This window comes from Capra hircus, chromosome 22, assembly GCF_001704415.2.
Source record: "Capra hircus breed San Clemente chromosome 22, ASM170441v1, whole genome shotgun sequence".
In the NCBI taxonomy this organism is placed as follows: domain Eukaryota; kingdom Metazoa; phylum Chordata; class Mammalia; order Artiodactyla; family Bovidae; genus Capra; species Capra hircus.
This window is the reverse complement of record NC_030829.1, coordinates 39,980,519-39,992,557: the sequence shown is the minus strand read 5'-3', so window position 1 is coordinate 39,992,557 and position 12,039 is coordinate 39,980,519.

Here is a 12,039-nt window from a genome sequence, read left to right as displayed (position 1 = left end):
TCAAAATAAATGCTTTCCTTGACCAAGGTACCAAAGAGAAATCACATTAGCTGCCAAATTGAAAACAAATTTCCTCCTAACATTCTTATTAGTATCTTAAACCTTATCATATTTCCTAAATATTCTTTCTCATCTTTACCAACAACAAAGCCTTAGACATAAAGCCTTAAATAGAGGAAGCAATCAATACTGACTTCAAATTTGTTAAAGTATAAATGTGTGGGTTTTTATGCACATGTATGTGTGAATATTTTCATACAAGTGTGTATTTGTATAGTGTAGAAAATACATATACCAGATGTTAACTGTTGTTATACTTGACTATTGAAATCATAAATGTTTTAATTTCTCTGGAATTTCCTGTATCTGTTAATTTGTCTAAAAACGGACAATTTACTAATTTGTAATAAGAAGGAAGAAGAGTGGGGATTGTTACACAAGATAATGAGATTAATTATAGAGTCATAGTAACCATGTATGCTGGCTCAGGAATAGACCAACTGACCAAAGAAACACAATACAAAGTATAAAAATACACATAGAAATTTGATATATGAGAGGTGATATGGTAGCCATGTGGGATCAGGGGAGGAGGCAAGATCATTCAATACATTGAACTGGAAAAAAAAAAAAAAAAACAGTTATCCATAATAGAAAAATATGATTTTGGATCCCTAACTCAAATCATACTCAAAAGTCAATTACAGATAGAGTAAGGACTTAAACGCCAGAGGGAAACAGAAAAGACTGAGAGAAATTCTTAAATTAGATATAAAGAGTGCTAATCATAAAAGAAAAGACTGATAAGCTCAATTCCATTAAAACTAAGAACTTATGCTAAGATACCCTAAAGAAAGTGAAAAGACAAGCCATAAGCAGGGAGAAAATATCTGAAAGGATGCGAATACCATATTAGTCAGGGTCCTCCAAGAAAAAGGAGATGTGTGTACATATGAGGAGATTTATGACAGGAATTGGCTCACACGATTATGGCAGCTCAGAAGTCTCACAATCTGCCTTCTGCAAGCTGGAGACTCAGAAAGGCTGGTGATGTAATTCAGTCTGTTCCTGAGGGCCTGAGTACCAGGAACTCAGATGTCTGAGAGCAGGAAATGATGGATGTCCCAACGCAAACAGAGAGCAAATTTTCTCTTTACATTTTTATTCTATCTAGTCCCTCAAAGGATTATGTGATGTTCATCCACCCAAAGAGGGTGATCTTATACTCAGTGTATGCATTCACATGCTAATCTCTTACAAAAACACCCTCACAGACACACCCAGAAATATTTTATTAGCTATCCGTGAATCCTTTGGCCCAGTCAAGTTGACACATAAAATTAACTATTTTAACGACCAACAGATTAGAGTAAAATACATACATATGTATATATATATATATATATATATATATATATATATATCAAGTACTTCTCTACAAACCAATAGGAAAAAGCAAACAAATCAATAGAAAAGCAAGAGACATGAACAGACATCTCACAGAAAAGGAGACATTCACGGCTAATTAATACAAAAAGAGGCCATCAACCTTATTAGCAATCAGAAAATACAGATCAAGATCAAAATACCATTTTATACCTAATAGTTTAAGAAAGGGGCTTCCCTGGTGGCTGTGGTGGTAGAGAACCTGCTTGCAATGCAGGAGACCCAGTTTCAATCCCTGGATGGGGAAGATCTCCTGGAGAAGGAAATTGCTTTAAAAAACAGAAAACAAGAATACCAAGAGTAGGGGAGGATGCAAGTCAACAGGAAAGCGTACACATTCTGATGGGAGTATACATTATTACAGTCACTTTGGAGAATAATTTCATATTATTTGGTAAAGCTACACATTCATTTATCTCAAATCCAGCATTTCTACTCCTGAGTGTGAACTCCTGAGAGAAAATCCTCTTTATGTGCCCACGAAGATGTGTTTGAGAGGTCCACAAGAGAAGAACTCTTCATAACAGCAAAAAAAAAAAAAAGAAAGAAAGAAAGAAAGAAAGGAAATGACTAAATTGCACCCTGAGAAGAGAACAGGTAAAAGTAAGTATCTAACACAGCCATCTGGCACATAGTAAACAATCAATAAATAGTGGCCTTTACCATTAGTCCTGAGTATCAGTTTCATCATGCTAAATACAGCAATAATAATACCTATTTTACAGTAACATATGAAGAATTAAATGAGAAACAGATGTAAATCCTTGGCACACAGATAGCATTTGACAAATGTTACTGCTTCCTTATGGATCTGGGTGAAGTTCAGGAGCTATCAGCTTGGTAATGGAAGAGTGTGTATATGTGATGCTGCCCGGCAAGGCCTCCCCTTAGCAGGCTTCCAAGGCTGGCTGTTTTTGTCTTGAAGAAACATAGAGTATGCCTACTCCATGTCTGGAAAGCACCTTCTGACACGGGATTTTATACTATTGTTTCCTTTGCACTGAGCCTTGAGCAGTAAGATGACTTGCCTCAGGTCATCCAGCTCAGAAGCAGATATGGATTTGAACTCACACTATCTGATCCTCAATACAAGCACCCTCTGTGTACTAAGTCACTTCAGCCGTGTCTGACTCTGTGTGACCCTATGGTCTGTAGCCCGCCAGCTGTCCATGAGATTCTCCAGGCAAGAATACTGGAGGGAATTGCCATTTCCTTCTCCAGGGGATCTTCCCAACCCAGGGATTGAACCAAAATCTCTTACTTCTTCTCCTGCATTAGCAGGCAGGTTCTTTACCCCTAGTGCCACCTGGGGAGCCCATCAACACCCTCTACTGCTTTCCAAATGCTGCCAGATCTCAACATCACCTCTAACAGAAAGGCAACATAATCTCAACTGGCAGGGATTCCAGAACCCTTCTTCCAGTTCCAGTTCCTGTCTCCACCTGAGGGGGAGAGTGTGTGTGTGTGTGTGTGTGTGTGTCTGTGTGTATGTGTCTGTGTGTGTGTGTGTCTGTCTGTCTGTCTATCTGTGTTGGGAAAGGGAGAAGACCCAGTCTTGACAACCAATGGGTGACCCTGCAGCAAATGTCAGCTTGGAAGAGCAGAGGCCACAAATGGTTAATGGCATTATTCCCCGAAGGGCACCAGAAAGTCAAGTAAACCATTCTTGACCTTTCAGAAGCTATTATGAGGAAAACATAAAGAAACAATTCTGCGGGCTTAATGAAGGGATGCTGTGAAAAGTGTAATGGGCTATTTGTGAACATCTCAAAAGCATCATATAATTTGCCACAATTGGCAGTCTATTCTCCAGCAAGGCCAAGCAGTGTGTTGCTACTTTAGGCCCAAAGTGCCTTGGCAAAGCCAGGACCCCACCTCCATCCCTTCTCTAAAGCCCAGGGTGTCTATGATTTAATTTCCAAGGCTTAAACAGCAGCTGCTGAAACGAAATGTGGCACTGGCTCATTCATTTTCCCCAAGTGCTAAAATATGTTTTTTTGCTTCAAAATATGAGCCCTATTCTGGTTTTGGTATTTTTTTCCCACTACACACGCAGAGTTCTTCTTCTTTTTAAAGTTAGATTTTCAAGCAATTAGTTTATTCTATTGACTCAGCTCTTCATGACTTTGGGGCGGGCTGGTAGAAGAGTGAGGTGGTAGAGTACTTCATTATTTTTAAAAATGGTTATTGGCCATGCTTGGCTCTCATATTTCATTTCCAATTTCATAAGGGCATTTAGTATGCAGAGTCTCTGAGTAAGACCATCAGCTGCCACATTAGCACAATGGCTCTTTGGAGTCATAACAGTCTACCACAGAAATGATCCGTGGATTATATAAGCCTATAAGGTCCAATACACTTACAGTTTTTAACCCTTCTCCATTATTTATTCCTCGTTAGGCTTCCCCCTCCCCTTTTTCTGCTCTTAAATACAAATGCAAAATTAACATGCAAAACCAGGAAGAGATACACCCAAAGTATGTTTAACTAGAGCTGCTGCTGCTTCTGCTAAGTCCTTTAGTCGTGTCCAACTCTGTGCGACCCCAGAGTCGGCAGCCCACCAGGCTCCCCCATCCCTGGGATTCTCCAGGCAAGAACACTGGAGTGGGTTGCCGTTTCCTTCTCCAATGCATGAAAGTGAAAACTGAAAGTGAAGTCACTCAGTCGTGTCCGACTGTTAACGACCCCATGGATTACAGCCTACCAGTCTCCTCCGTCCATGGGATTTTCCGGGCAAGAGTACTGGAGTGGGGTGCCATTGCCTTCTCCGTAACTAGAGCTAAGAGAAGGCTAAGAAAATGATTCTACAAAAGCGATAATTTTCAGTTAACCCTGACCTTCAGCCTATGTTATGCCCCAGCAGAGTTTCTGTTCACATTTCATATTGCCTCCCAAATAGAGGACTAGGTGACTTTGGATGCCAGGCTTTCTAGCTTTTTGTAGTCTGTTCCACAGTCTGGGGAACTGTTGTGTGACTTCAATAGTGTTCCTAAGTTGACTATGAAAGATTTGAGTCTATTTCAGATTCCCAGCTGTTCTAAAACTGAGTGATAAAGGTAAGAAGCAAAACTGGTAACTGTGTATTCCGATAACATGGGCATTTGTAATCAACTTACTTAAAAGGTTAAAAATGGTTATTGGCTGTATTCAGTTTCCAGATAGAAAACTTGGTCTTCAGATGCCAGAGATCAGTGGGCAGAGAGCAAACTGAAATATTCTCAGTGGCTCGAGCTGGGCCAGGACTAGAGTCCAGGTTCGCTGAAGCCATAAACAAAGGCAACAAAGCGAATTTAATAACAGAAACATGTCCTGGACAACTGTCACTGCTCATATTTGATTTAGATAATTCTTTACCAGCGGTACAGCCTTGCCCTTCACTTCTGACACCAGAGAATAGATTGTTTTCTTAGAAACGGAATATTCAAGTGAAAGATATTTTTAGACATCTGTAGAAGTGCATCCACCAGGAACAGGGGTTGACCATCAGCATTTATCATCTCTCCCTGTCAAAATCCAATAAATAATAGTGAAAGAATGAACCCATAACCAAGACAAGCACAGAAAGGAGGCCATCAATGAATAAGGCACCTGGACAAATTTCTGATGGATGGGTTGAGGGTAGGAGGCTGTCGATGGACAAAGAAGGCGCAAGGGAGTCGCTACAGAGTTTGCCGGAAGAGACTCCGGAGAAAGGAGACATGACTTAGGGGAGCCCTAAAGAAACCACAGTCAGGATGGGCTGAGTCAGCAGAGGCTGGGAATGAGAAAGAGGCTGACTAAAAAGGAGATCCAACCAGTCCATTCTGAAGGAGATCAACCCTGGGATTTCTTTGGAAGGAATGATGCTAAAGCTGAAACTCCAGTACTTTGGCCACCTCATGCGAAGAGTTGACTCATTGGAAAAGACCCTGATGCTGGGAGGGACTGGGGGCAGGAGGAGAAGGGGACGACCGAGGATGAGATGGCTGGATGGCATCATGGACTCAATGGACGTGAGTCTGAGTGAACTCCGGGAGATGGTGATAGACAGGGAGGCCTGGCGTGCTGCGATTCATGGGGTCGCAAAGAGTCGGACACGACTGAGTGACTGAACTGAACTGAACTGAAAAGTATTTTTGGAAGGACTGTGTCCCATCGGCTCCCTCTCTCACTTTCCCCCTTCCCAATCCTGCTGCAAACAGCAGCACTAGGTTGCTGGAGCGATTGTGGCTCCCACACTCCCCTGCAAGTCCTCCCGTCCCCAAGCAAGCTCAGTGTTGCCCTCCTGCTGCCACTTTCCAACTGCAGTACTTTGCCCCCAGGCTGAAAAACTAGAGATTCTTATCTAGAGAAGCTGAATAACTGCCTAGAGAGGAAGAGATGCTTGGGCAGATGGAGGTCCTACAGTACAAAAGTTCCCTTTGACATTTGAGAACCTTAATTAGCATCCACGCCCACACTGCTGAATTCACTCTCTCCCTGAAGTGAAATCAGCCCAGCAAGAATCCTTGCCCTTATCCTCAGAGCTTCCAGGAAGCTTGTCCATTCAAAGGCTAACAGTACAGAGACCTACCCAGGCCACAGTCTGTAGTCATCCCTGAGGTCGTCATCAGTGTCATCACCACCATCAAACACTTATTCAACACTGACATCACTCTAAGATCAAAGTGTTAGTCACTCAGTCGTGTCCCACTCTTTGAAACCGCACGGACTATGGGAGCCCACTAGGTTCCTGTGCATAGGATTCTCCAGGCAAGACTACTGGAGTGGGTTGCCATGCCCTCCTTCAGAGGAATTTCCTGACTCAGGGATCGAACCCAGGTCTCCTGCATTGCAGGTGGATTCTTTACTGCTGAGCCACTGGAGAAGCCCAATAGAACTGTGGCAGTGTTGTTGTTGTTGTTTTAATGTGTGCTCCCTTAAAAAAATTAAACACAGAATTATCAAATGATCCAGCAACTGCGCTTCTGAGCAGATACCCAAAGGAACTGAAAGGAGGGGCTCAGGCAGATATTGGCACAGCCACGTTCACAGCAGCATTACTCACGATGGCTAAAGAGCAGAAACAATCCAAGTACTCATTGTCTGAAGGATGGAAAAATAGAATATGGTATACACATACAGTGGAATATTACTCAGCCTGAAAAAGGCAGGACATTCTGGCATATGCTACAACCAGGATGAACCTTAAAAACATTACACTAATAGCCAGTCACAAAAGGACAAATATTGTATGACTCTACTCCCGTAAGGTACTAGTCAAATTCATATGCACAAAAAGTAGAATGGTGTTTGGCAGCGGCTGAGGGGTTGGGGGAATAAGGAGTCACTGTTTAACGGGTACGGAGTTTCATCTGGAGAAGATGAAGTTCTGGAGATGGATGGTGGTAATGCTTGAACAGCACTGTGAGTGTATTTAATACTACTGAAACATATACCTAAAAATGGTAAGAATGGCAAATTTTATGTTATATGTATTTTACCAATAAGAAACCTAACAACGAACCCACCCAAAATAATACAATTATTGAAATGTGAACTCGTCTGTTAAATATGAGGTATTGCTTTAAAATCATGTGGTGAGGGGAGAGGCTGAGGAATGTAAGGGAAATAGAGGGTGAGGGGTGGGAAGCTGACACAAGACTCTCCAAATACAAAATCACTGTTAACTGTGATGGTATATATGGGTGCATGATATGTGTATACTACTTTGCATATGCTTGGAGTTTTCCATGACAGGAAAAACAGTTCATTCATTTGACACACTGTACGGTTTGCAGGATCGTAAGTTTCCTCATCACAGACTGAATTCACGCCTTTGGTAGTTAAAGCACAGAGTTCTAACCACTGGACAACCAGGGAATTCCCTTGAAAAATCTCATCCCAGTAGATAACAGGACAGTAGCTGTCATCATATTTATTAAACTTTCAAAGAGAGACAGGGCCACGGAAGGAAGCTTTCCTCTCAGCCCATTCCACGATGCTCCTGAGAACATACCCAACTGCTCACCAGTAAGGATTTCACCCTCAGAGTCCCTTAGAGAACTCTCAGAACCTTTACTATCAGCAGCTGCCCACCCAAGGTGATTTCAAGGGTTGGAAGAAATAAAAAGTATTTCCTTCTAGTGAATTACCACGTACAGAAAACTGTTTCATCCTGTAACACAAAAAGGAAAATGGCAGAGAAGGTCCACATCAAGAATCTTACCTAAAAGGTACATCTGCTTCATGTCATGGGACTCATCAACTCAACAACAACAAAAAAACATATTTTAAAGTATAAAATTAAGGAATCCAGGTCGCTGTGAATGTATTTTTTCTGAGCTTTCTTTCATATACACACACGCACGCTATCTGCCTTGACCAAGCAATCACAATGAGTTGGGAACTGGTCACATAAGCAAAGAGTGAACACTCTACTCATTGCTTCCTTTATTCATGTTTTAACAAGTATCTGCTGAGTACCATTGGTAATTAAGGCATAGTATCAATACTGGGTGCTAGATGATGTGCAGACCCACTCAGACCCTCAGAGTTGATATGAAGATCAATTAAACTAAAGACATTTGAGATTGAACAGATCCAGAAAGAAGCCTTTATTTATTTAGCTGTGCCCAGTCTTAGTTGTGGCATGAGGGATCTTTAGTTGTGGTATGCAAACTCTTGGTTGCAGCATGTAGGATCCAGTTCCCTGACTGGGATAAGACCCAGAGCTTGAAGGTGGTGTCTTAGCCACTAGACAGACCACCAGGCAAGTCCCCAGAAAGAAACCTGTTTTGGAGCCTCGCTTACCTGATTAAAGGCAGACACTCCTGGAAATGAGGCTGTCATAAATACCCTTTGGGGCAGCTTCACTCTGAAGAAGGAAACAGAGCAGAATTGCCACAAATCTTCTCTTGGGGTGGTTTTTACTAACTAGAAGGAAGTGGGAGGTGAGTACTTGCACCCATGTTAACAAACATAATCACAAATTTTCTATCTCCCATTTTGTTCTCCTAAAAGCCCATCTGTCTTTCCTAAAGAAAACTCATTTGTTCTTCCCATTAAATCTTTTGTCTCCCCTCCCTTTCCCATTATTCAGTAAATATATAAGCCCCTATCTTCGGCTGTTTGTTGAGTCACACTTTTTCTTCTGTTAACTCCCACATCTATAAGTGAATAAAAATCTGTCTTTTCTAATGCTAATCTCTGTCAGTTTAATTCACAGGCCCTCAACCACTGAATTTAAGAGGGCAGAGGAAAAGTTTTTCCTCCCTGACAGTGACAAAGACAGAAAAATTCTGGCTCTCATGGAAACTGCATTCCATCAGGGAATATACACAGAAAGAGCAAATGCACAAATATTTATTTACATTTTGTCATTATTGCCTGATCAAATAATGGGTCAGTTAAGAGTTGGATTCACCAGTTCTAATGAGGTGGATGAAACTGGAGCCTATAATACAAAGTGAAGTAAGCCAGAAAGAAAAATACCAATAACAGTATACTAACATATATATGTGGAATTTAGAAAGATGGTAACGATAACCCTGTATGCAAGACAGCAAAAGAGACACAGATGTATAGAACAGTCTTTTGGACTCTGTGGGAGAGGGTAAGGGTGAGATGATTTGGGAGAATTACATTGAAACATGTATAATATCATATGTGAAACAAATCGCCAGTCCAGGTTCGATGCATGATACAGGATGCTCGGGGCTGGTACAGTGGGATGACCCAGAGGGATGGGATGGGGAGGGAGGTGGGAGGGGGGATCATGGTGGGGAACACATGTACACCCGTGGCAGATTCATGTCAATGTATGGCAAAACCAATACAATATTGTAAAGTAAAGATAAAATAAAATAAAAAATGAAATCAGAAAAAAAAGAGTTGGATGCACCTGGTTAGCCTCAGTACAAGAAAACAATGTTAATACTGGAGTCTCTTCTGATCCGTTGGATATATGTACATCATCACACTAGGTGGTCTAGAAAAGCCTCTCCAAGGAATGATACTTAGGCTGAGTCCAAAAGCATGAAGAAAAAACAGTATTAGGAGATGTGAAGAGGAGCATCCCGAACAAAGGGAGGAAGGGAAACATCACACAAGACATGGCAGTGTTTGTGTGTGTGGAGAAGTTCAGAATTTGTGAGGGTTACCACCGAAATCATGATTCTCTGTGATGGGTGAGGGATAGAGGGTGGGAGAAACTCACACTTACAGACAAGTAAAGAGATATTTAAAGTTAAATTGAGAGTAAAGATGATGGAGAATATCCAAGATTAGGAGATCAAGTTAAGTATTAAACACTTAATTCAACAAAAAAGACCTGATGGTAGCTACAGACATCAATTAGAAAGTAGGGGACCTCCCTGACGGTCCAGTGATTAAGACTCCACGCTTCCAATGCAGGAGTTGTAAATTCGATCCCCTTACACCCCCTAAGCGGGGACTAAGATCCCACATGACTTGTGGTGCAGCATAAAAAAAATAGAAGTGGAAGCTATCTCACCCCATAGAAATTAGGGAGGGTTGAGAGTCTAGCAGGCAGGGAAGAGTCCTTATAATTGTTTTGGCCACTTCATCCCAAGGCCTTACAATTTCATCCTATAGTTGGCTTGAATCCTAAGGAGGGGCCAGATGAAGCTGAATCCACAGGCAGAAATATAAAGATCAGGTGCATTTATCAAGCCATGCAATATGGTTCACAAATATTTCACCCACTGTTGTGTTTTGGTTTTACTTTATAGGAAGAATATAGAAAGGCAGATTCACACATTAACTTCAGTACTCAAGAGAAATCATACTAAAAAGTAAAGTTTCATCAAATAAATAAAGTCCTGATTTCCCCTGGAGACAGGCCCTAGAACCCTAGACTGTAGGCAGGGCTGCTTTATGCCATATATTTACATGCAGCATTGGAGGAAAGAGTGCACAAGAACCCATCTCCATTGTTCCTAAAATCCGGTTCATAGTTGTTCAGTGAAGACCTGGGCTTACTTTTTCTAAAGGAGAATGAATTTTATGTCATCCTCCAGGAAATGCAATATTTAAAGTTAACCTTATCACAGGAGGAATTCCTGGAAAAATATAATAAAATCCAACAGTTGGTGGATTCAAGCTGGAGGTCACCCTAATTAACACAGTAAAGAGTAAATGGAATGCAAACAATCCTATTTCACACTAAACAATTCAGCGTGGGGAATCATCTTAACATAATGACTCAAGGGTAGATTACATTCCCCCTTGCATAGGTACAGCCCCCATTGCCTACCAGCGAAGACACTGATGCATATCCAGAAACAGTTTGAGACCTAGAGGCTGGTGAAATAAATTGTGTGAATCAATTTAAAATGCAGCCAGATGTTTTTTTTTTTTTTACTCCAAAAATGAAAAGACAGGGGTGGGAGGGGGGTGGGACTCCACAGAGCCCACATGTCAGAAGACTGAGGCATACCCAGTTTTAAAGTCAGCCATAAATTTGTGAACTTGACCTCTTTTCCTATCTTGCTATCTTTTTATTCTGTTTAAGGAAGAAAGCATACCAATAAACTATTTCATTTTTTAGCATTTTGGGAGGCCTCTTAATTTTAAAGCACTCTGAGGAAAACAGAGATGGACTGACCTGAATCCTGATATCAAGAAGTTCAAAACTTGGCTAATAAGTGAAATGATCTGTATGTGTACAAGATTAAACAGGGAAACATTCAGAAAATAGTCACAGATGTGTGAATAAAGTTGCCTATGGGGATTTCATGGAAGCCATTATTGTAGTGAAAAACTACTCAGTAGAGAGTAGTTAAGAGTCATACTTTTTTAATCACTCCCTATTACCTTTTCTTTAGGCTGCACTGCCTGGCATGCAGGATCTTAGTTCCCGAGCCAGGGATTGAACCCTTACATCCGTAGTGGAAGCACAGAATCTTAGTTTGCAGCTATTATATTAACGTAGGAAAAAACATTTAAGGACTGGAACACTGTTGGTGAAATAGTAAGTTTAAAAATAACTAACCAAATACTATGTACACTTTTTTAAAGAAAAAAATATTTTAAAGAAAATATTTTTTAAAGAAAAAAATATTTTTGTTGACGCAGTCCAAACACAGGTTGGAAAAGAATTTCCAGACACATAGCACTTCAGAAGGGAATGAGTTTATTAAAAACGAAGAGCAATGATAAGGTGGGCACTGCAAGCACAGTGGACCAACTTCCTCACAGACCAGGGAGAGTCTGTTTTCGTGAGTTAATAGCCAATGTTTATAGCCTCAAGACAAAGAAAATTCCTCCCAGAAGTGCGGCATTAGGTGATTGGTTAGGGGGCTACAGCATGTTCACTGGAGTGGGCATCTTTGCCTAATTTGGAGTCAGGAAGCTTATTAGGGATGATCAGGGGCTTTTGGCAACAGTTACAAAGGGACTCAGCTTCAGAGGTGACTTTGGTTCTGGGCTCCACTTCTGTGGTCTTGGTACAAGGCTTCACACCTTGGCCTGGGGAAGGACTCAACAATTTTTACATTGGTTTCTTTGTACAAGGAAGAAACAAGTATTTATTTAGAGAATATTAACAATGTGTATCTTTTGGTGGTATCACTGAGTGGTTGTTTACTTTCTTTTTACTTTTTCATAAAACCA